The 388-nt window shown below is 58.0% G+C and overlaps 1 protein-coding gene across 3 annotated transcripts in view; it reads right to left on the minus strand.

The window, feature by feature from the left end:
- rptor (regulatory associated protein of MTOR, complex 1) overlaps positions 1-388 on the minus strand; it is a 182,566-nt gene that overhangs the window by 55,443 nt on the left and 126,735 nt on the right. The window lies entirely within an intron of this gene.

Raw genomic sequence — 388 nt, forward strand, 5'->3', positions numbered from 1 at the left:
TTTCGGTGGCGGGAGGATCTCGTCTCTGCTTTTTGCGGATGATGTGGTCCTCCTAGCTTCATCGAGCGCCGACATTCAGCTCTCGCTTGGGCGGTTCGCGGCCGAGTGTGAAACGGCTGGGATGAAAATCAGCACCTCCAAGTCTGAGGCCATGGTTCTCAGCTGGAAATGGGTGGATTGCCCGCTTCAGGTCGGGGGGGAGGCTTTGCCTCAGGTGGAGGAGTTTAAGTATCTCGGGATCTTGTTCACGAGTGAGGGTAGGATGGAGCGGGAGATCGACAGGCGGATTGGGGCGGCGTCAGCAGTGATGCGGATGCTGAATCGGTCCGTTGTGGGGAAGAGGGAGCTAAGCCGGAAGGCGAAGCTCTCAATTTTCCGGTCGATCTAC

This window comes from Seriola lalandi, unplaced genomic scaffold (assembly GCF_002814215.2).
Source record: "Seriola lalandi dorsalis isolate HSWRI2012SDOR001 ecotype SW California unplaced genomic scaffold, Sedor1 jcf7180002054318, whole genome shotgun sequence".
Taxonomy (NCBI): Eukaryota; Metazoa; Chordata; class Actinopteri; order Carangiformes; family Carangidae; genus Seriola; species Seriola lalandi.